We start from the raw sequence: 22,948 nt of genomic DNA on the forward strand, positions 1-22,948 counted from the left end.
TGAGAGAGAGAGAGAGATGGGGAGAGTGAGAGACAGAGAGAGATGGGGAGAGAGTGAGAGACAGAGAGAGATGGGGAGAGAGTGAGTGAGAGAGAGAGATTGGGAGAGAGTGAGAGACAGAGAGAGATGGGGAGAGAGTGAGAGCCAGAGAGAGATGGGGAGAGAGTGAGAGACAGAGAGAGATGGGGAGAGAGTGAGAGAAAGAGAGAGATGGGGAGAGTGAGAGACAGAGAGAGATGGGGAGAGTGAGAGACAGAGAGAGATGGGGAGAGAGTGAGAGAAAGAGAGAGGTGGGGCGAGTGAGAGACAGAGAGAGATGGGGAGAGAGTGAGAGAAAGAGAGAGATGGGGAGAGTGAGAGACAGAGAGAGATGGGGAGAGAGTGAGAGACAGAGAGAGATGGGGAGACAGTGAGAGAGAGAGAGAGATTGGGAGAGAGTGAGAGACAGAGAGAGATGGGGAGAGAGTGAGAGACAGAGAGAGATGGGGAGAGAGTGAGAGAAAGAGAGAGATGGGGAGAGTGAGAGACAGAGAGAGATGGGGAGAGAGTGAGAGAAAGAGAGAGATGGGGAGAGTGAGAGACAGAGAGAGATGGGGAGAGAGTGAGAGAGAGAGAGATGGGGAGAGTGAGAGACAGAGAGAGATGGGGAGAGAGTGAGAGAGAGAGATGGGGAGAGAGTGAAAGACAGAGAGAGATGGGGGAGAGTGAGAAACAGAGAGAGATGGGGAGAGAGTGAGAGACAGAGAGAGATGGGGAGAGAGTGAGAGACAGAGAGAGATGGGGAGAGTGAGAGACAGAGAGAGACGGGGAGAGAGTGAGGGAGAGAGAGAGATGGGGAGAGTGAGAGACAGAGAGAGATGGGGAGAGAGTGAGAGAGAGAGATGGGGAGAGAGTGAAAGACAGAGAGAGACGGGGGAGAGTGAGAGACAGAGAGAGATGGGGAGAGAGTGAGAGACAGAGAGAGATGGGGAGAGAGTGAGAGACAGAGAGAGATGGGGAGAGAGTGAGAGAAAGAGAGAGATGGGGAGAGTGAGAGACAGAGAGAGATGGGGAGAGAGTGAGAGACAGAGAGAGATGGGGAGAGTGAGAGAAAGAGAGAGATGGGGAGAGTGAGAGACAGAGAGAGATTGGGAGAGAGTGAGAGACAGAGAGAGATGGGGAGAGAGTGAGAGACAGAGCGAGATGGGGAGAGAGTGAGAGAAAGAGAGAGATGGGGAGAGTGCGAGACAGAGAGAGATAGGGAGAGAGTGAGAGACAGAGAGAGATGGGGAGAGTGAGAGACAGAGAGACATGGGGAGAGAGTGAGAGAAAGAGAGAGATGGGGCGAGTGAGAGACAGAGAGAGATAGGGAGAGAGTGAGAGACAGAGAGAGATGGGGAGAGTGAGAGACAGAGAGAGACGGGGAGAGAGTGAGAGAGAGAGGTGGGGCGAGCGAGAGACAGAGAGAGATGGGGAGAGAGTGAGAGAAAGAGAGAGATGGGGAGAGTGAGAGACAGAGAGAGAGTGAGAGACAGAGAGAGATGGGGAGAGAGTGAGACAGAGAGAGATGGGGAGAGAGTGAGAGACAGAGAGAGATGGGGTGAGTGAGAGACAGAGACAGATGGGGAGAGAGTGAGAGAAAGAGAGAGATGGGGAGAAAGAGAGAGATGGGGAGAGTGAGAGACACAGAGAGATGGGGAGAGAGTGAGAGACAGAGAGAGATTGGGAGAGAGTGAGAGACAGAGAGAGATGGGGAGAGAGTGAGAGAAAGAGAGAGATTGAGAGAGAGTGAGAGACAGAGAGAGATGGGGAGAGAGTGAGAGACAGAGAGAGATGGGGAGAGAGTGAGAGAAAGAGAGAGATGGGGAGAGTGAGAGACAGAGAGAGATGGGCAGAGAGTGAGACACAGTGAGAGATGGGGAGAGTGAGAGACAGAGAGAGATGGGGAGAGTGAGAGACAGAGAGAGATGGGGAGAGAGTGAAAGAAAGAGAGAGATGGGGAGAGAGTGAGAGACAGAGAGAGATAGGGAGAGAGTGAGAGACAGAGAGAGATGGGGAGAGAGTGAGAGACAGAGAGAGATGGGAAGAGTGAGAGACAGAGAGAGATGGGGAGAGTGAGAGACAGAGAGGGATGGGGAGAGAGTGAGAGACAGAGAGAGATGGGAGAGAGTGAGAGAGAGAGAGAGATGGGGAGAGTGAGAGACAGAGAGAGATGGGGAGAGTGAGAGACAGAGAGAGAGATTGGGAGAGTGAGAGACAGAGAGAGATGGGGAGAGAGTGAGAGAGAGAGAGAGATGGGGAGAGAGAGAGATTGGGAGAGAGTGAGAGACAGAGAGAGATGGGGAGAGAGTGAGAGACAGAGAGAGATGGGGAGAGAATTAGAGACAGAGAGAGATGGGGAGAGAGTGAGAGACAGAGAGAGATTGGGAGAGAGTGAGAGAAAGAGAGAGATGGGGAGAGTGAGAGACAGAGAGAGATGGGGAGAGTGAGAGACAGAGAGAGATGGGGAGAGAGTGAGAGAAAGAGAGATGGGGAGAGTGAGACACAGAGAGAGATGGGGAGAGAGTGAGAGAAAGAGAGAGATGAGGAGAGTGAGAGACAGAGAGAGATGGGGAGAGAGTGAGAGACAGAGAGAGATGGGGAGAGAGTGAGAGACAGAGAAAGATGGGGAGAGTGAGAGACAGAGAGAGATGGGGAGAGAGTGAGAGACAGAGAGAGATGGGGAGAGTGAGAGAAAGAGAGAGATGGGGAGAGTGAGAGACAGAGATTGGGAGAGAGTGAGAGACAGAGAGAGATGGGGAGAGAGTGAGAGACAGAGCGAGATGGCGAGAGAGTGAGAGAAAGAGAGAGATGGGGAGAGTGAGAGACAGAGAGAGATAGGGAGAGAGTGAGAGACAGAGAGAGATGGGGAGAGTGAGAGACAGAGAGAGATGGGGAGAGAGTGAGAGAAAGAGAGAGATGGGGCGAGTGAGAGACAGAGAGAGATAGGGAGAGAGTGAGAGACAGAGAGAGATGGGGAGAGTGAGAGACAGAGAGAGTTGGCGAGAGAGAGTAAGAGAGAGAGATGGGGCGAGTGAGAGACAGAGAGAGATGGGGAGAGAGTGAGAGAAAGAGAGAGATGGGGAGAGTGAGAGACAGAGAGAGAGTGAGAGACAGAGAGAGATGGGGAGAGAGTGAGAGACAGAGAGAGATGGGGAGCGAGTGAGAGACAGAGAGAGATGGGGAGAGTGAGAGTCAGAGAGAGATGGGGAGAGTGAGAGACAGAGAGGGATGGGGAGAGAGTGAGAGACAGAGAGAGATGGGGAGAGAGTGAGAGAGAGAGAGAGATGGGGAGAGTGAGAGACAGAGAGAGATGGGGAGAGTGAGAGAGAGAGAGAGAGATTGGGAGAGTGAGAGACAGAGAGAGATGGGGAGAGAGTGAGAGACAGAGAGAGATGGGGAGAGAGTGAGAGAGAGAGAGAGATTGGGAGAGAGTGAGAGACAGAGAGAGATGGGGAGAGAGTGAGAGACAGAGAGAGATGGGGAGAGAGTTAGAGACAGAGAGAGATGGGGAGAGAGTGAGAGACAGAGAGAGATTGGGAGAGAGTGAGAGACAGAGAGAGATGGGGAGAGAGTGAGAGAGAGAGAGAGATTGGGAGAGAGTGAGAGACAGAGAGAGATGGGGAGAGAGTGAGAGACAGAGAGAGATGGGGAGAGTGAGAGACAGAGAGAGATGGGGAGAGAGTGAGAGACAGAGAGAGATGGGGAGAGTGAGAGACAGAGAGAGATGGGGAGAGAGTGAGAGACAGAGAGAGATGGGGAGAGAGTGAGAGAGAGAGAGAGATTGGGAGAGAGTGAGAGACAGAGAGAGATGGGGAGAGAGTGAGAGACAGAGAGAGATGGGGAGAGAGTGAGAGAAAGAGAGAGACGGGGAGAGTGAGAGACAGAGAGAGATGGGGAGAGAGTGAGAGAAAGAGAGAGATGGGGAGAGTGAGAGACAGAGAGAGATGGGGAGAGAGTGAGAGAGAGAGATGGGGAGAGTGAGAGACAGAGCGAGATGGGGAGAGAGTGAGAGAGAGAGATGGGGAGAGAGTGAGAGACAGAGAGAGATGGGGAGAGAGTGAGAGACAGAGAGAGATGGGGAGAGTGAGAGACAGAGAGAGATGGCGAGAGAGAGTGAGAGAGAGAGATGGGGCGAGTGAGAGACAGAGAGAGATGGGGAGAGAGTGAGAGAAAGAGAGAGATGGGGAGAGTGAGAGACAGAGAGAGAGTGAGAGAAAGAGAGAGATGGGGAGAGTGAGAGACAGAGAGAGATGGGGAGAGTGAGAGACAGAGAGAGATGGGGAGAGAGTGAGAGAAAGAGAGAGATGGGGAGAGTGAGAGACAGAGAGAGATGGGGAGAGAGTGAGAGAAAGAGAGAGATGAGGAGAGTGAGAGACAGAGAGAGATGGGGAGAGAGTGAGAGACAGAGAGAGATGGGGAGAGAGTGAGAGACAGAGAGAGATGGGGAGAGAGTGAGAGACAGAGAGAGATGGGGAGAGAGTGAGAGAAAGAGAGAGATGGGGAGATTGAGAGACAGAGAGAGATGGGGAGAGTGAGAGAGATTGGGAGAGTGAGAGGCAGAGAGAGATGGGGAGAGAGTGAGAGACAGAGAGAGATGGGGAGAGAGTGAGAGAGAGAGAGAGATGGGGAGAGAGTGAGAGACAGAGAGAGATGGGGAGAGAGTGAGAGACAGAGAGAGATGGGGAGAGAGTGAGAGACAGAGAGAGATGGGGAGAGAGTGTGAGAGAGAGAGAGATTGGGAGAGAGTGAGAGACAGAGAGAGATGGGGAGAGCGAGAGACAGAGAGAGATGGGGAGAGTGAGAGACAGAGAGAGATGGGGAGAGAGTGAGAGACAGAGAGAGATGGGGAGAGAGTGAGAGAGAGAGAGAGAGATTGGGAGAGAGTGAGAGACAGAGAGAGATGGGGAGAGAGTGAGAGACAGAGAGATGGGGAGAGAGTGAGAGAAAGAGAGAGATGGGGAGAGTGAGAGACAGAGAGAGATGGGGAGAGAGTGAGAGAAAGAGAGAGATGGGGAGAGAGTGAGAGAGAGAGAGAGATGGGGAGAGAGTGAGAGACAGAGAGAGATGGGGAGAGAGTGAGAGAAAGAGAGAGATGGGGAGAGAGTGAGAGAGAGAGAGAGATGGGGAGAGTGAGAGACAGAGAGAGATGGGGAGAGAGTGAGAGAGAGAGATGGGAAAGAGTGAGAGACAGAGAGAGATGGGGAGAGAGTGAGAGACAGAGAGAGATGGGGAGAGAGTGAGAGACAGAGAAAGATGGGGAGAGAGTGAGAGACAGAGAGAGATGGGGAGAGAGTGAGAGAAAGAGAGAGATGGGGAGAGTGAGAGACAGAGAGAGATGGGGAGAGAGTGAGAGACAGAGAGAGATGGGGAGAGTGAGAGACAGAGAGAGATGGGGAGAGAGTGAGAGAGAGAGATGGGGAGAGAGTGAGAGACAGAGAGAGATGGGGAGAGAGTGAGAGACAGCGAGAGATGGGGAGAGAGTGAGAGACAGAGAAAGATGGGGAGAGAGTGAGAGACAGAGAGAGATGGGGAGAGAGTGAGAGAAAGAGAGAGATGGGGAGAGTGAGAGACAGAGAGAGATGGGGAGAGAGTGAGAGACAGAGAGAGATGGGGAGAGTGAGAGAAAGAGAGAGATGGGGAGAGTGAGAGACAGAGAGAGATTGGGAGAGAGTGAGAGACAGAGAGAGATGGGGAGAGAGTGAGAGACAGAGCGAGATGGCGAGAGAGTGAGAGAAAGAGAGAGATGGGGAGAGTGAGAGATAGGGAGAGAGTGAGAGACAGAGAGAGATGGGGAGAGTGAGAGACAGAGAGAGATGGGGAGAGAGTGAGAGAAAGAGAGGGATGGGGCGAGTGGGAGACAGAGAGAGATAGGGAGAGAGTGAGAGACAGAGAGAGATGGGGAGAGTGAGAGACAGAGAGAGATGGCGAGAGAGAGTGAGAGAGAGAGATGGGGCGAGTGAGAGACAGAGAGAGATGGGGAGAGAGTGAGAGAAAGAGAGAGATGGGGAGAGTGAGAGACAGAGAGAGAGTGAGAGACAGAGAGAGATGGGGAGAGAGTGAGTCAGAGAGAGATGGGGAGAGAGTGAGAGACAGAGAGAGATGGGGCGAGTGAGAGACAGAGAGAGCTGGGGAGAGAGTGAGAGAAAGAGAGAGATGGGGAGAGAGTGAGAGACAGAGAGAGATGGGGAGAGAGTGAGAGACAGAGAGAGATTGGGAGAGAGTGAGAGAAAGAGAGAGATGGGGAGAGTGAGAGACAGAGAGAGATGGGGAGAGTGAGAGACAGAGAGAGATGGGGAGAGAGAGAGAAAGAGAGAGATGGGGAGAGTGAGAGACAGAGTGAGATGGGGAGAGAGTGAGAGACAGAGAGAGATGGGGAGAGAGTGAGAGACAGAGAGAGATGGGGAGAGTGAGAGACAGAGAGAGATGGGGAGAGTGAGAGAGAGAGAGAGATTGGGAGAGTGAGAGACAGAGAGAGATGGGGAGAGAGTGAGAGACAGAGAGAGATGGGGAGAGAGAGAGAGAGATTGGGAGAGAGTGAGAGACAGAGAGAGATGGGGAGAGAGTGAGAGACAGAGAGATGGGGAGAGTGAGAGACAGAGAGAGATGGGGAGAGAGTGAGAGACAGAGAGAGATGGAGAGAGAGTGAGAGAGAGAGAGAGATTGGGAGAGGGTGAGAGACAGAGAGAGATGGGGAGAGCGAGAGACAGAGAGAGATGGGGAGAGTGAGAGACAGAGAGAGATGGGGAGAGAGTGAGAGACAGAGAGAGATGGGGAGAGAGTGAGAGAGAGTGAGAGACAGAGAGAGAGTGAGAGACAGAGAGAGATGGGGAGAGAGTGAGACAGAGAGAGATGGGGAGAGAGTGAGAGACAGAGAGAGATGGGGCGAGTGAGAGACAGAGAGAGCTGGGGAGAGAGTGAGAGAAAGAGAGAGATGGGGAGAGAGTGAGAGAAAGAGAGAGATGGGGAGAGTGAGAGACAGAGAGAGATGGGGAGAGAGTAAGAGACAGAGAGAGATGGGGAGAGAGTGAGAGACAGAGAGAGATGGGGAGAGAGTGAGACAGAGAGAGATGGGGAGAGAGTGAGAGACAGAGAGATGGGGCGAGTGAGAGACAGGGAGAGATGGGGAGAGAGTGAGAGACAGAGAGAGATGGGTAGAGTGAGAGACAGAGAGAGATGGGGAGAGAGTGAGAGAAAGAGAGAGATGGGGAGAGAGTGAGAGGCAGAGAGAGATTGGGAGAGAGTGAGAGACAGAGAGAGATGGGGAGAGTGAGAGACAGAGAGAGATGGGGAGAGATTGAGAGAAAGAGAGAGATGGGGAGAGTGAGAGACAGAGAGAGATTGGGAGAGAGTGAGAGACAGAGTGAGATGGGGAGAGTGAGAGACAGAGAGAGATGGGGAGAGAGTGAGAGACAGAGAGAGATGGGGAGAGAGTGAGAGACAGAGAGAGATTGGGAGAGAGTGAGAGACAGAGAGAGATGGGGAGAGCGAGAGACAGAGAGAGATGGGGAGAGCGTGAGAGACAGAGAGAGATGGGGAGAGTGAGAGACAGAGCGAGATGGGAAGAGGCAGAGAGATGGAGGGAGAGAGGTAAAGATGGGGAGAGGAACAGAGAGATGGGGAAAGAGACAGTGAGGGAGAGATTAGGAGAGAGGGGCAAGGAGATGGGGACAGACGGAGAGATGGGGAGAGAATAGAGAGAGAGGCAGAGAGATGAGAGAAAGACAGAGAGTTGGGAAGGGAGAGGTGGAGAGATGGGGGAGAGAGAGGCAGAGTGATGGGGAGAGAGGCAGAGTGATGGAGAGAGAGAGAGGCAGAGTGATGGGGAGAGAGAGACAGAGTGATGGAGAGGGAGAGACAGTGATGGGGAGAGAGAGGCAGAGTGATGGAGAGAGAGGCAGAGTGATGGGGAGAGAGAGACAGAGTGATGGAGAGAGAGGCAGAGTGATGGGGAGGGAGAGACAGAGTGATGGGGAGAGAGTGGCAGAGTGATGGGGAGAGAGAGGTAGAGTGATGGGGACAGAGAGACAGAGTGATGGGGAGAGACAGGCAGAGTGATGGGGGAGAGAGAGGCAGAGTGATGGGGAGAGAGTCAGAGTGATGGGGGAGAGAGAGTCAGAGTGATGGGGGAGAGAGAGACAGAGCGATGGGGAGAGAGACAGAGTGATGGGGGAGAGAGCGGCAGAGTGATGGGGGAGAGAGAGACAGAGCGATGGGGAGAGAGACAGAGTGATGGGGGAGAGAGAGAGGCAGAGTGATGGGGAGAGAGAGACAGAGTGATGGGGAGAGAGAGGCAGAGTGATGGAGAGAGAGAGAGGCAGAGTGATGGAGAGAGAGAGAGACAGAGTGATGGGGAGAGAGAGACAGGATGATGGGGGAGAGAGAGACAGAGTGATGGGGAGAGAGACAGAGTGATGGGGAGAGAGAGAGGCAGAGTGATGGAGCGAGAGAGAGGCAGAGTGATGTGGGAGAGAGAGACAGAGTGATGGAGATAGAGGCAGAGTGATGGAGAGAGAGTGAGAGACAGAGAGATGGGGAGAGTGAGAGAAAGAGAGAGATGGGGGGAGTGAGAGACAGAGAGAGATTGGGAGAGAGTGAGAGACAGAGAGAGATGGGGAGAGAGTGAGAGACAGAGAGAGATGGGGAGAGAGTGAGAGACAGAGAGAGATGGGGAGAGAGTGAGAGACAGAGAGAGATGGGGAGAGTGAGAGACAGAGAGAGATAGGGAGAGAGTGAGAGACAGAGAGAGATGGGGAGAGTGAGAGACAGAGAGATGGGGAGAGAGTGAGAGAAAGAGAGAGATGGGGCGAGTGAGAGACAGAGAGAGATGGGGAGAGAGTGAGAGAAAGAGAGAGATGGGGAGAGTGAGAGACAGAGAGAGATGGGGAGAGTGAGAGACAGAGAGAGATAGGGAGAGATGAGAGACAGAGAGGGATGGGGAGAGTGAGAGACAGAGAGAGATGGGGAGAGAGTGAGAGAAAGAGAGAGATGGGGCGAGAGAGAGACAGAGAGAGATAGGGAGAGAGTGAGAGACAGAGAGAGATGGGGAGACTGAGAGACAGAAAGAGATGGGGAGAGAGTGAGAGAAAGAGAGAGATGGGGTGAGTGAGAGACAGAGAGAGATGGGGAGAGAGTGAGAGAAAGAGAGAGATGGGGAGAGTGAGAGACAGAGAGAGATTGGGAGAGAGTGAGAGACAGAGAGAGATGGGGAGAGAGTGAGACAGAGAGAGATGGGGAGAGAGTGAGAGACAGAGAGAGATGGGGCGAGTGAGAGACAGAGAGAGATGGGGAGAGAGTGAGAGAAAGAGAGAGATGGGGAGAGTGAGAGACAGAGAGAGATGGGGAGAGAGTGAGAGACAGAGAGAGATGGGGAGAGTGAGAGACAGAGAGAGATGGGGAGAGAGTGAGAGAGAGAGATTGGGAGAGAGTGAGAGACAGAGAGAGATGGGGAGAGTGAGAGACAGAGAGATGGGGAGAGAGTGAGAGACAGAGAGAGATGGGTAGAGTGAGAGACAGAGAGTGATGGGGAGAGAGTGAGAGACAGAGAGAGATGGGGAGAGAGTGAGAGGCAGAGAGAGATTGGGAGAGAGTGAGAGACAGAGAGAGATGGGGAGAGTGAGAGACAGAGAGAGATGGGGAGAGAGTGAGAGAAAGAGAGAGATGGGGAGAGTGAGAGACAGAGAGAGATTGGGAGAGAGTGAGAGACAGAGAGAGATGGGGAGAGTGAGAGACAGAGAGAGATGGGGAGAGAGTGAGAGACAGAGAGAGATGGGGAGAGAGTGAGAGACAGAGCGAGATGGGGAGAGGCACAGAGTGGGGAGAGAGGGGGCAGAGAGATGGAGAGAGGCAGAGAGATGGGGAGAGAGACAGAGAGAGATGGTGGAGAGGCAGGGAGATGGAGGGAGAGAGGTAAAGATGGGGAGAGGAACAGAGAGATGGGGAAAGAGACAGTGAGGGAGAGATGAGGAGAGAGGGGCAAGGAGATGGGGAGAGAGAGGCAGAGAGATGAGAGAAAGGCAGAGAGTTGGGAAGGGAGAGGTGGAGAGATGGGGGAGAGAGAGGCAGAGTGATGGAGAGAGAGAGAGGCAGAGTGATGGGGAGAGAGAGACAGAGTGATGGAGAGGGAGAGACAGTGATGGGGAGAGAGAGGCAGAGTGATAGAGAGAGAGGCAGAGTAATGGGGAGAGAGAGACAGAGTGATGGAGAGAGAGGCAGAGTGATGGGGAGGGAGAGACCGAGTGATGGGGAGGGAGAGGCAGAGTGATAGGGAGAGAGAGGTCGAGTGATGGGGACAGAGAGACAGAGTGATGGGGAGAGAGAGGCAGAGTGATGGGGGAGAGAGAGGCAGAGTGATGGGGGAGAGAGAGGCAGAGTGATGCGGAGAGAGTCAGAGTGATGGGGGAGAGAGAGGCAGAGTGATGGGGAGAGAGAGTCAGTGTGATGGGGGAGAGAGTGGCAGAGTGATGGGGAGAGAGTCAGAGTGATGGGGAGAGAGAGGCAGAGTGATGGGGAGAGAGTCAGAGTGATGGGGGAGAGAGAGGCAGAGTGATGGGCAATGAGAGACAGAGTGATGGGGGAGGGAGAGGCAGAGTGATGGGGAGAGAGTGGCAGAGTGATGGGGGAGAGAGAGGCAGAGTGATGGGGAGAGAGAGTCAGTGTGATGGGGGAGAGAGAGGCAGAGTGATGGGGGAGAGAGGCAGAGTGATGGGGAGAGAGTGGCAGAGTGATGGGGAGAGAGAGGCAGAGTGATGGGGAGGGAGAGACAGAGTGATGGGAGAGAGAGAGTCAGAGTGATGGGGAGAGAGGCAGAGTGATGGGGAGAGAGTCAGAGTGATGGGGGAGAGAGAGGCAGAGTGATGGAGAATGAGAGACCGAGTGATGGGGGAGGGAGAGGCAGAGTGATGGGGAGAGAGTCAGAGTGATGGGGGAGAGAGAGTCAGAGTGATGGGGGAGGGAGAGGCTGAGTGATGGGGAGGGAGAGACAGAGTGATGGGGGAGAGAGAGTCAGCGTGATGGGGGATTGAGGCAGAGTGATGGGGAGAGAGTCAGAGTGATGGGGGAGAGAGAGGCAGAGTGATGGGGAATGAGAGACAGAGTGATGGGGGAGGGAGAGACAGAGTGATGGAGAGAGAGTCAGAGTGATGGGGGAGAGAGGCAGAGTGATGGGGAGAGAGTCAGAGTGATGGGGGAGAGAGAGGCAGAGTGATGGGGAATGAGAGACAGAGTGATGGGGGAGGGAGAGGCAGAGTGATGGGGGAGAGAGGCAGAGTGATGGGGGAGAGAGAGGCAGAGTGATGGGGAGGGAGAGACAGAGTGATGGGGGAGAGAGAGTCAGAGTGATGTTGGAGAGAGAGGCAGAGTGATGGGGAGGGAGAGACAGAGTGATGGGGGAGAGAGAGTCAGAGTGATGGGGGAGAGAGGCAGAGTGATGGCGAGAGAGAGACAGAGTGATGGAGAGAGGGACAGAGTGATGGAGAGAGACAGAGGCAGAGCGATGGAGAGAGAGGCAGAGTGATGGAGAGAGAGAGACAGAGCGATGGGAGAGAGGGAGGCAGACTGATGGAGAGAGAGACAGAGTAATGGGGATAGAGAGGCAGAGTGATGGAGAGAGAGAGACAGAGTGATGGGGAGAGAGAGAGGCAGAGTGATGGGAGAGAGGGAGGCAGAGTGATGGAGAGAGAGACAGAGTAATGGGTAGAGAGAGGCAGAGTGATGGAGAGAGAGAGACAGAGTGATGGGGAGAGAGAGACAGGATGATGGGGGAGAGAGAGACAGAGTGATGGAGAGAGAGAGACAGTGATGGGGAGAGAGAGACAGAGTGATGGAGAGAGAGGCAGAGTGATGGGGAGAGAGAGGCAGAGTGATGGGGAGAGAGAGACAGAGTGATGGAGAGAGAGGCAGAGTGATGGGGGAGAGAGAGTCAGAGTGTGGGGAGAGAGAGACAGAGCGATGGGGAGAGAGAGAGGCAGAGTGATGGGGGAGAGAGAGGCAGAGTGATGGGGGAGAGAGAGACAGAGTGATGGAGAGAGAGAGGCAGAGTGATGGGAGAGAGAGAGGCAGAGTGATGGGGAGAGAGAGGCAGAGTGATGGGGAGAGAGAGACAGAGTGATGGAGAGAGAGGCAGAGTGATGGGGGAGAGAGAGGCAGAGTGATGGGGGGGAGAGAGACAGAGCGATGGGGAGAGAGACAGAGTAATGGGGGAGAGAGAGGCAGAGCGATGGAGAGAGAGAGAGGCAGAGTGATGGAGAGAGAGAGGCAGAGTGATGGGAGAGAGAGAGGCAGAGTGATGGGGGAGAGAGAGGCAGAGTGATGGGGGAGAGAGAGACAGCTTGATGGGGAGAGAGAGACAGAGTGATGGAGAGAGAGGCAGAGTGATGGGGAGAGAGACAGAGTGATGGAGAGAGAGACAGAGTGATGGAGAGAGAGAGACAGAGTGATGGAGAGAGACAGAGTGATGGGGAGAGAGAGACAGGATGATGGGAGAGAGAGAGACAGAGTGATGGGGAGAGAGACAGAGTGATGGGGGAGAGAGACAGAGTGATGGAGAGAGAGACAGAGTGATGGACAGAGAGGCAGAGTGATGGGGAGAGAGAGACAGAGTGATGGGGAGAGAGAGGCAGAGTGATGGGGAGAGAGAGGCAGAGTGATGTGGGAGAGAGAGACGGGAATAGAGAGGCTGAGTGATGGGGAGAGAGGCAGAGACATGGAGAGAGAGAGAGACAGAGTGATGGGGAGAGAGAGACAGGGTGATGGGGGAGAGAGAGGCAGAGTGATGGGGAGAGAGAGACAGAGTGATGGAGAGAGAGGCAGAGTGATGGGGGAGAGAGAGACAGAGTGATGGGGAGAGAGACAGAGTGATGGAGAGAGAGAGAGGCAGAGTGAAGGAGAGAGAGGCAGAGTGATGGGGGAGAGAGAGACAGAGTGATGGAGAGAGAGGCAGAGTGATGGAGAGAGAGACAGAGTGATGGGGGAGAGAGAGACAGCTTGATGGGGAGAGAGAGACAGAGTGATGGAGAGAGAGACAGAGTGATGGGGAGAGACAGACAGAAAGATGGGGGAGCGAGAGGCAGAGTGATGGAGAGAGAGAGAAGCAGAGTGATGCAGAGAGAGAGACAGAGTGATGGGGGAGAGAGAGGCAGAGTGATGGAGAGAGAGAGAGGCAGAGTGATGGAGAGAGAGAGACAGAGTGATGGGGAGAGAGAGGCAGAGTGATGGCGAGAGAGAGAGACAGAGAGATGGAGAGAGAGAGACAGAGGGATGGAGAGAGAGAGGCAGAGTGATGGAGAGAGAGAGGCAGAGTGATGGCGAGAGAGAGACAGAGAGATGGAGAGAGAGAGACAGAGGGATGGAGAGAGAGAGGCAGAGTGATGGAGAGAGAGAGGCAGAGTGATGGAGAGAGAGAGAGGCAGAGTGATGGAGAGGGAGAGGCAGAGTGATGGGGAGAGAGAGACAGAGTGATGGAGAGAGAGGCAGAGTGATGGAGAGAGAGACTGAGTGATGGGGAGAGACAGACAGAAAGATGGGGGAGCGAGAGGCAGAGTGATGGAGAGAGAGAGAGGCAGAGTGATGGAGAGAGAGAGACAGAGGGATGGAGAGAGAGGCAGAGAGATGGGGAGAGAGGCAGAGAGATGGGGAGAGAGGCAGAGAGATGGGGAGAGAGAGATGGAGAGGCAGAGTGATGGGGGAGAGAGAGGCAGAGTGATGGGGAGAGAGAGGCAGAGTGATGGGGGAGAGAGAGGCAGAGTGATGGGGAGAGAGAGGCAGAGTGATGGAGAGAGAGAGAGACAGGGTGATGGAGAGAGAGAGACAGAGGGATGGAGAGAGAGGCAGAGAGATGGGGAGAGAGAGACAGAGTGACGGAGAGAGAGGCAGAGAGATGGGGAGAGAGAGATGGAGAGGCAGAGTGATGGGGGAGAGAGAGGCAGAGTGATGGGGAGAGAGAGGCAGAGTGATGGGGTAGAGAGAGGCAGAGTGATGGGGAGAGAGAGTCAGAGTGATGGGGGAGAGAGAGGCAGAGTGATGGGGGAGAGAGAGTCAGAGTGATGGAGAGAGAGGCAGAGTGATGGGGGAGAGAGAGACAGAGTGATGGAGAGAGAGACAGAGTGATGGAGAGAGAGAGAGGCAGAGTGATGGAGAGAGAGGCAGAGTGATGGGGGAGAGAGAGACAGAGTGATGGAGAGAGAGACAGAGTGATGGAGAGAGAGAGAGGCAGAGTGATGGAGAGAGAGGCAGAGTGATGGGGAGAGAGTCAGAGAGATGGGGAGAGAGAGACAGAGTGACGGAGAGAGAGGCAGAGAGATGGGGAGAGAGAGATGGAGAGGCAGAGTGATGGGGGAGAGAGAGGCAGAGTGATGGGGAGAGAGAGGCAGAGTGATGGGGTAGAGAGAGGCAGAGTGATGGGGAGAGAGAGTCAGAGTGATGGGGGATAGAGAGGCAGAGTGATGGGGAGAGAGAGTCAGAGTGATGGAGAGAGAGGCAGAGTGATGGGGGAGAAAGAGACAGAGTGATGGAGAGAGAGAGACAGAGGGATGGAGAGAGAGGCAGAGTGATGGGGAGAGAGAGACAGAGTGATGGGGAGAGAGACAGAGTGATGGAGAGAGAGGCAGAGTGATGGGGAGAGAGGCAGAGAGATGGGGAGACAGAGACAGAGTGATGGAGAGAGAGACAGAGTGATGGAGAGAGAGGCAGAGTGATGGGGAGAGAGGCAGAGAGATGGGGAGAGAGAGACAGAGTGACGGAGAGAGAGGCAGAGAGATGGGGAGAGAGAGATGGAGAGGCAGAGTGATGGGGGAGAGAGAGGCAGAGTGATGGGGAGAGAGAGGCAGAGTGATGGGGGGGAGAGAGTCAGAGTGATGGAGAGAGAGAGACAGAGGGATGGAGAGAGAGGCAGAGTGATGGGGGATAGAGGCAGAGTGATGGGGAGAGAGAGACAGTATGATGGAGAGAGAGGCAGAGTGATGGGGGAGAGAGAGACAGAGTGATGGAGAGAGAGAGACAGAGGGATGGAGAGAGAGAGACAGGGTGATGGAGAGAGACAGAGGCAGAGTGAGGGAGAGAGAGGCAGAGTGATGGAGAGAGAGAGACAGAGCGATGGGAGAGAGGGAGGCAGAGTGATGGGAGAGAGGGAGGCAGAGTGATGGAGAGAGAGACGGAGTAATGGGGAGAGAGAGGCAGAGTGATGGAGAGAGAGAGAGGCAGAGTGATGGGGGAGAGAGAGGCAGAGTGATGGGGAGAGAGAGGCAGAGTGATGGGGAGAGAGAGGCAGAGTGATGGGGAGAGAGAGGCAGAGTGATGGAGAGAGAGAGAGACAGGGTGATGGAGAGAGAGAGACAGAGGGATGGAGAGAGAGGCAGAGAGATGGGGAGAGAGAGACAGAGTGACGGAGAGAGAGGCAGAGAGATGGGGAGAGAGAGATGGAGAGGCAGAGTGATGGGGGAGAGAGAGGCAGAGTGATGGGGAGAGAGAGGCAGAGTGATGGGGTAGAGAGAGGCAGAGTGATGGGGAGAGAGAGTCAGAGTGATGGGGGAGAGAGAGGCAGAGTGATGGGGGAGAGAGAGTCAGAGTGATGGAGAGAGAGGCAGAGTGATGGGGGAGAGAGAGACAGAGTGATGGGGGAGAGAGAGACAGAGTGATGGAGAGAGAGACAGAGGGATGGAGAGAGAGGCAGAGTGATGGGGAGAGAGAGACAGAGTGATGGGGAGAGAGACAGAGTGATGGAGAGAGAGGCAGAGTGATGGGGAGAGAGCCAGAGAGATGGGGAGAGAGAGACAGAGTGATGGAGAGAGAGACAGAGTGACGGAGAGAGAGGCAGAGAGATGGGGAGAGAGAGATGGAGAGGCAGAGTGATGGGGGAGAGAGAGGCAGAGTGATGGGGAGAGAGAGGCAGAGTGATGGGGGAGAGAGAGGCAGAGTGATGGGGAGAGAGAGTCAGAGTGATGGGGGAGAGAGAGGCAGAGTGATGGGGGAGAGAGAGTCAGAGTGATGGAGAGAGAGGCAGAGTGATGGGGGAGAGAGAGACAGAGTGATGGAGAGAGAGAGACAGAGGGATGGAGAGAGAGGCAGAGTGATGGGGGATAGAGGCAGAGTGATGGGGAGAGAGAGACAGTATGATGGAGAGAGAGGCAGAGTGATGGGGGAGAGAGAGACAGAGTGATGGAGAGAGAGAGACAGAGGGATGGAGAGAGAGAGACAGGGTGATGGAGAGAGACAGAGGCAGAGTGAGGGAGAGAGAGGCAGAGTGATGGAGAGAGAGAGACAGAGCGATGGGAGAGAGGGAGGCAGAGTGATGGGAGAGAGGGAGGCAGAGTGATGGAGAGAGAGACGGAGTAATGGGGAGAGAGAGGCAGAGTGATGGGGAGAGAGACAGAGTGATGGAGAGAGAGAGAGGCAGAGTGAAGGAGAGAGAGGCAGAGTGATGGGGAGAGAGAGACAGAGTGATGGAGAGAGAGGCAGAGTGATGGAGAGAGAGACAGAGTGATGGGGAGAGACAGACAGAACGATGGGGGAGCGAGAGGCAGAGTGATGGAGAGAGAGAGAAGCAGAGTGATGCAGAGAGAGAGACAGAGTGATGGGGGAGAGAGAGGCAGAGTGATGGAGAGAGAGAGAGGCAGAGTGATGGAGAGAGAGAGACAGAGTGATGGGGAGAGAGAGGCAGAGTGATGGCGAGAGAGAGAGACAGAGAGATGGAGAGAGAGAGACAGAGGGATGGAGAGAGAGAGGCAGAGTGATGGAGAGAGAGAGGCAGAGTGATGGCGAGAGAGAGACAGAGAGATGGAGAGAGAGAGACAGAGGGATGGAGAGAGAGAGGCAGAGTGATGGAGAGAGAGAGGCAGAGTGATGGAGAGAGAGAGAGGCAGAGTGATGGAGAGGGAGAGGCAGAGTGATGGGGAGAGAGAGACAGAGTGATGGAGAGAGAGGCAGAGTGATGGAGAGAGAGACTGAGTGATGGGGAGAGACAGACAGAAAGATGGGGGAGCGAGAGGCAGAGTGATGGAGAGAGAGAGAGGCAGAGTGATGGAGAGAGAGAGACAGAGGGATGGAGAGAGAGGCAGAGAGATGGGGAGAGAGGCAGAGAGATGGGGAGAGAGGCAGAGAGATGGGGAGAGAGAGATGGAGAGGCAGAGTGATGGGGGAGAGAGAGGCAGAGTGATGGGGAGAGAGAGGCAGAGTGATGGGGGAGAGAGAGGCAGAGTGATGGGGAGAGAGAGGCAGAGTGATGGAGAGAGAGAGAGACAGGGTGATGGAGAGAGAGAGACAGAGGGATGGAGAGAGAGGCAGAGAGATGGGGAGAGAGAGACAGAGTGACGGAGAGAGAGGCAGAGAGATGGGGAGAGAGAGATGGAGAGGCAGAGTGATGGGGGAGAGAGAGGCAGAGTGATGGGGAGAGAGAGGCAGAGTGATGGGGTAGAGAGAGGCAGAGTGATGGGGAGAGAGAGTCAGAGTGATGGGGGAGAGAGAGGCAGAGTGATGGGGGAGAGAGAGTCAGAGTGATGGAGAGAGAGGCAGAGTGATGGGGGAGAGAGAGACAGAGTGATGGAGAGAGAGACAGAGTGATGGAGAGAGAGAGAGGCAGAGTGATGGAGAGAGAGGCAGAGTGATGGGGGAGAGAGAGACAGAGTGATGGAGAGAGAGACAGAGTGATGGAGAGAGAGAGAGGCAGAGTGATGGAGAGAGAGGCAGAGTGATGGGGAGAGAGTCAGAGAGATGGGGAGAGAGAGACAGAGTGACGGAGAGAGAGGCAGAGAGATGGGGAGAGAGAGATGGAGAGGCAGAGTGATGAGGGAGAGAGAGGCAGAGTGATGGGGAGAGAGAGGCAGAGTGATGGGGTAGAGAGAGGCAGAGTGATGGGGAGAGAGAGTCAGAGTGATGGGGGATAGAGAGGCAGAGTGATGGGGAGAGAGAGTCAGAGTGATGGAGAGAGAGGCAGAGTGATGGGGGAGAGAGAGACAGAGTGATGGAGAGAGAGAGACAGAGGGATGGAGAGAGAGGCAGAGTGATGGGGAGAGAGAGACAGAGTGATGGGGAGAGAGACAGAGTGATGGAGAGAGAGGCAGAGTGATGGGGAGAGAGGCAGAGAGATGGGGAGAGAGAGACAGAGTGATGGAGAGAGAGACAGAGTGATGGAGAGAGAGGCAGAGTGATGGGGAGAGAGGCAGAGAGATGGGGAGAGAGAGACAGAGTGACGGAGAGAGAGGCAGAGAGATGGGGAGAGAGAGATGGAGAGGCAGAGTGATGGGGGAGAGAGAGGCAGAGTGATGGGGAGAGAGAGGCAGAGTGATGGGGGGGAGAGAGTCAGAGTGATGGAGAGAGAGAGACAGAGGGATGGAGAGAGAGGCAGAGTGATGGGGGATAGAGGCAGAGTGATGGGGAGAGAGAGACAGTATGATGGAGAGAGAGGCAGAGTGATGGGGGAGAGAGAGACAGAGTGATGGAGAGAGAGAGACAGAGGGATGGAGAGAGAGAGACAGGGTGATGGAGAGAGACAGAGGCAGAGTGAGGGAGAGAGAGGCAGAGTGATGGAGAGAGAGAGACAGAGCGATGGGAGAGAGGGAGGCAGAGTGATGGGAGAGAGGGAGGCAGAGTGATGGAGAGAGAGACGGAGTAATGGGGAGAGAGAGGCAGAGTGATGGAGAGAGAGAGAGGCAGAGTGATGGGGGAGAGAGAGGCAGAGTGATGGGGAGAGAGAGGCAGAGTGATGGGGAGAGAGAGGCAGAGTGATGGGGAGAGAGAGGCAGAGTGATGGAGAGAGAGAGAGACAGGGTGATGGAGAGAGAGAGACAGAGGGATGGAGAGAGAGGCAGAGAGATGGGGAGAGAGAGACAGAGTGACGGAGAGAGAGGCAGAGAGATGGGGAGAGAGAGATGGAGAGGCAGAGTGATGGGGGAGAGAGAGGCAGAGTGATGGGGAGAGAGAGGCAGAGTGATGGGGTAGAGAGAGGCAGAGTGATGGGGAGAGAGAGTCAGAGTGATGGGGGAGAGAGAGGCAGAGTGATGGGGGAGAGAGAGTCAGAGTGATGGAGAGAGAGGCAGAGTGATGGGGGAGAGAGAGACAGAGTGATGGGGGAGAGAGAGACAGAGTGATGGAGAGAGAGACAGAGGGATGGAGAGAGAGGCAGAGTGATGGGGAGAGAGAGACAGAGTGATGGGGAGAGAGACAGAGTGATGGAGAGAGAGGCAGAGTGATGGGGAGAGAGCCAGAGAGATGGGGAGAGAGAGACAGAGTGATGGAGAGAGAGACAGAGTGACGGAGAGAGAGGCAGAGAGATGGGGAGAGAGAGATGGAGAGGCAGAGTGATGGGGGAGAGAGAGGCAGAGTGATGGGGAGAGAGAGGCAGAGTGATGGGGGAGAGAGAGGCAGAGTGATGGGGAGAGAGAGTCAGAGTGATGGGGGAGAGAGAGGCAGAGTGATGGGGGAGAGAGAGTCAGAGTGATGGAGAGAGAGGCAGAGTGATGGGGGAGAGAGAGACAGAGTGATGGAGAGAGAGAGACAGAGGGATGGAGAGAGAGGCAGAGTGATGGGGGATAGAGGCAGAGTGATGGGGAGAGAGAGACAGTATGATGGAGAGAGAGGCAGAGTGATGGGGGAGAGAGAGACAGAGTGATGGAGAGAGAGAGACAGAGGGATGGAGAGAGAGAGACAGGGTGATGGAGAGAGACAGAGGCAGAGTGAGGGAGAGAGAGGCAGAGTGATGGAGAGAGAGAGACAGAGCGATGGGAGAGAGGGAGGCAGAGTGATGGGAGAGAGGGAGGCAGAGTGATGGAGAGAGAGACGGAGTAATGGGGAGAGAGAGGCAGAGTGATGGGGAGAGAGACAGAGTGATGGAGAGAGAGAGAGGCAGAGTGAAGGAGAGAGAGGCAGAGTGATGGGGAGAGAGAGACAGAGTGATGGAGAGAGAGGCAGAGTGATGGAGAGAGAGACAGAGTGATGGGGAGAGACAGACAGAATGATGGGGGAGCGAGAGGCAGAGTGATGGAGAGAGAGAGAGGCAGAGTGATGGAGAGAGAGAGGCAGAGTGATGGGGGAGAGAGAGACAGAGTGATGGAGAGAGACAGACAGAAAGATGGGGGAGCGAGAGGCAGAGTGATGGAGAGAGAGAGAAGCAGAGTGATGCAGAGAGAGAGACAGAGTGATGGGGGAGAGAGAGGCAGAGTGATGGAGAGAGAGAAGCAGAGTGATGGAGAGAGAGAGGCAGAGTGATGGCGAGAGAGAGAGACAGAGAGATGGAGAGAGAGAGACAGAGGGATGGAGAGAGGCAGAGTGATGGCGAGAGAGAGAGACAGAGTGATGGAGAGAGAGAGACAGAGTGATGGAGAGAGAGGCAGAGTGATGGGGAGAGAGGCAGAGAGATGGGGAGAGAGAGTCAGAGTGATGGGGGATAGAGAGGCAGAGTGATGGGGGAGAGAGAGTCAGAGTGATGGAGAGAGAGGCAGAGTGATGGGGAGAGAGAGACAGAGTGATGGAGAGAGAGAGACAGAGGGATGGAGAGAGAGGCAGAGTGATGGGGAGAGAGAGACAGAGTGATGGGGAGAGAGACAGAGTGATGGAGAGAGAGGCAGAGTGATGGGGAGAGAGGCAGAGAGATGGGGAGAGAGAGACAGAGTGATGGAGAGAGAGACAGAGTGATGGAGAGAGAGGCAGAGTGATGGGGAGAGAGGCAGAGAGATGGGGAGAGAGAGACAGAGTGACGGAGAGAGAGGCAGAGAGATGGGGAGAGAGAGATGGAGAGGCAGAGTGATGGGGGAGAGAGAGGCAGAGTGATGGGGAGAGAGAGGCAGAGTGATGGGGGGGAGAGAGTCAGAGTGATGGAGAGAGAGAGACAGAGGGATGGAGAGAGAGGCAGAGTGATGGGGGATAGAGGCAGAGTGATGGGGAGAGAGAGACAGTATGATGGAGAGAGAGGCAGAGTGATGGGGGAGAGAGAGACAGAGTGATGGAGAGAGAGAGACAGAGGGATGGAGAGAGAGAGACAGGGTGATGGAGAGAGACAGAGGCAGAGTGAGGGAGAGAGAGGCAGAGTGATGGAGAGAGAGAGACAGAGCGATGGGAGAGAGGGAGGCAGAGTGATGGGAGAGAGGGAGGCAGAGTGATGGAGAGAGAGACGGAGTAATGGGGAGAGAGAGGCAGAGTGATGGAGAGAGAGAGAGGCAGAGTGATGGGGGAGAGAGAGGCAGAGTGATGGGGAGAGAGAGGCAGAGTGATGGGGAGAGAGAGGCAGAGTGATGGGGAGAGAGAGGCAGAGTGATGGAGAGAGAGAGAGACAGGGTGATGGAGAGAGAGAGACAGAGGGATGGAGAGAGAGGCAGAGAGATGGGGAGAGAGAGACAGAGTGACGGAGAGAGAGGCAGAGAGATGGGGAGAGAGAGATGGAGAGGCAGAGTGATGGGGGAGAGAGAGGCAGAGTGATGGGGAGAGAGAGGCAGAGTGATGGGGTAGAGAGAGGCAGAGTGATGGGGAGAGAGAGTCAGAGTGATGGGGGAGAGAGAGTCAGAGTGATGGAGAGAGAGGCAGAGTGATGGGGGAGAGAGAGACAGAGTGATGGGGGAGAGAGAGACAGAGTGATGGAGAGAGAGACAGAGGGATGGAGAGAGAGGCAGAGTGATGGGGAGAGAGAGACAGAGTGATGGGGAGAGAGACAGAGTGATGGAGAGAGAGGCAGAGTGATGGGGAGAGAGCCAGAGAGATGGGGAGAGAGAGACAGAGTGATGGAGAGAGAGACAGAGTGACGGAGAGAGAGGCAGAGAGATGGGGAGAGAGAGATGGAGAGGCAGAGTGATGGGGGAGAGAGAGGCAGAGTGATGGGGAGAGAGAGGCAGAGTGATGGGGGAGAGAGAGGCAGAGTGATGGGGAGAGAGGGTCAGAGTGATGGGGGAGAGAGAGGCAGAGTGATGGGGGAGAGAGAGTCAGAGTGATGGAGAGAGAGGCAGAGTGATGGGGGAGAGAGAGACAGAGTGATGGAGAGAGAGAGACAGAGGGATGGAGAGAGAGGCAGAGTGATGGGGGATAGAGGCAGAGTGATGGGGAGAGAGAGACAGTATGATGGAGAGAGAGGCAGAGTGATGGGGGAGAGAGAGACAGAGTGATGGAGAGAGAGAGACAGAGGGATGGAGAGAGAGAGACAGAAAGATGGGGGAGCGAGAGGCAGAGTGATGGAGAGAGAGAGAAGCAGAGTGATGCAGAGAGAGAGACAGAGTGATGGGGGAGAGAGAGGCAGAGTGATGGAGAGAGAGAAGCAGAGTGATGGAGAGAGAGAGGCAGAGTGATGGCGAGAGAGAGAGACAGAGAGATGGAGAGAGAGAGACAGAGGGATGGAGAGAGGCAGAGTGATGGCGAGAGAGAGAGACAGAGTGATGGAGAGAGAGAGACAGAGTGATGGAGAGAGAGGCAGAGTGATGGGGAGAGAGGCAGAGAGATGGGGAGAGAGAGTCAGAGTGATGGGGGATAGAGAGGCAGAGTGATGGGGGAGAGAGAGTCAGAGTGATGGAGAGAGAGGCAGAGTGATGGGGGAGAGAGAGACAGAGTGATGGAGAGAGAGAGACAGAGGGATGGAGAGAGAGGCAGAGTGATGGGGAGAGAGAGACAGAGTGATGGGGAGAGAGACAGAGTGATGGAGAGAGAGGCAGAGTGATGGGGAGAGAGGCAGAGAGATGGGGAGAGAGAGACAGAGTGATGGAGAGAGAGACAGAGTGATGGAGAGAGAGGCAGAGTGATGGGGAGAGAGGCAGAGAGATGGGGAGAGAGAGACAGAGTGACGGAGAGAGAGGCAGAGAGATGGGGAGAGAGAGATGGAGAGGCAGAGTGATGGGGGAGAGAGAGGCAGAGTGATGGGGAGAGAGAGGCAGAGTGATGGGGGGGAGAGAGTCAGAGTGATGGAGAGAGAGAGACAGAGGGATGGAGAGAGAGGCAGAGTGATGGGGGATAGAGGCAGAGTGAT

This window comes from Scyliorhinus torazame, chromosome 5 (assembly GCF_047496885.1).
Source record: "Scyliorhinus torazame isolate Kashiwa2021f chromosome 5, sScyTor2.1, whole genome shotgun sequence".
NCBI classification, from domain to species: domain Eukaryota; kingdom Metazoa; phylum Chordata; class Chondrichthyes; order Carcharhiniformes; family Scyliorhinidae; genus Scyliorhinus; species Scyliorhinus torazame.